The sequence below is a fragment of the Pagrus major genome, chromosome 7 (assembly GCF_040436345.1).
Source record: "Pagrus major chromosome 7, Pma_NU_1.0".
NCBI classification, from domain to species: domain Eukaryota; kingdom Metazoa; phylum Chordata; class Actinopteri; order Spariformes; family Sparidae; genus Pagrus; species Pagrus major.
The window spans coordinates 17,394,920-17,396,331 of NC_133221.1; positions in this window are offsets into that span (position 1 = coordinate 17,394,920).

Consider the following 1,412-nt stretch of genomic DNA (forward strand, 5'->3'; position numbering starts at 1 on the left):
AGTGGGGGTCCGCAAGAACGTCGGCACCGCCGCTCCGGCCCGGTTTATGCCTCCTGCACAAAGAAAAAGACAGAGGTAGATAAATGTACATGCCATATTCTTGCAACTAATGCGTCTAAAATAAGAATGAAAAGAGTTAAGACAATTGCTGACATTGCATGTTTCTGGTAATGGACTTGAACAAAGTATAAAATAGGGAGATAAAGAGGAAAAATGAATTGAGTAGCTTATTACTGATTGCATGCTGTTGTTTCACAATGAGCCGTAATTGCACTGCAAAGCAATTATTTCTCTGCAGACAGAGCAAAGCTACGTGGCACCCCAGTGCAACACGCAATCTCCAAACTGAGAGAAAAAGCAGCATTTGGACCGTTAAGGACGCTCGAATGATTGCTGTGGACAGACGCTCTGGTTTTTCCTGACAAGTTGACAAGACTGAAGCACTAAAGTGCAGCGGCACTGCTGCGAACAAATGGTGTGATACCGAGGCTTTTGTGGGCTTTGTAGAATTCACGTCAGCGAAGCGTTTCATTACACTGAAAACATTCACATCAAATGAAGCAGGAATGCCACGGAGGCGGTGGGGGATTCCTCTTATCCACCTGCCCGTCTCCTCTCTTCTCCTCTCCTCTCCTGGGAGATATCTGCAGCTTGACGATAATGAGTTTCATCTCAGCGTGTGTTGCTTTGTGTCATCCTGACTCGTGCATGAGAGTTGGATCACTTGTTTGTGTCTAATTACGGAATGACTGAATCATAGACTCTGATTCCTCTGCTCAAATCTGACACATGCTCCCTGGATTTGACTGTATCCAACATGCTGTCTGAGTGGATTTCCACAGGAGCTGATAAACACAGTCACTTCTGAACACCACTGCAAGGGTACCCTCACACACACACAGAGAGAGACACACACACGCACCTGTGCGCTATGTCAATGTTTAATTCTCCTACAAAAGCATGCAAGGCTGTCATAATGATACACGGCTCCCTATTCTCGTCATTGCTCCCATCTGCCTTCTCCTCCTCTCCTCCTTATCCCCCCTCGTCTCCTCTTTAACCTCTGTCAAGGATGATAGTGATGGGGCCCACACAGCAAAACTCAGCCTCAGCAAGCTCTTAGATTAAGCCTCTTAATATCCGCAACTGGATTTCTGTGGCTTTTAAATTCCCCCGAGACTTAAAGCTCTGCTGCTCTCCTTTTTGGGATTGCTCTAAGCTACTCTCTCGCTCTGTTACTTGCTGTCCCTCGCTCTGCTTCCTACTGCTATTCGTTTCTACCTGCCTCCACACTTTCACATGGTAATTTTGTGCATTATTTGACACCTCTGTGTTTTCATCAAGCTTTATGTCACCCGAATGTGATCAGGGAAAATAATATGGCTGCCGCATTATGGGGGGGTTTGGTGTTA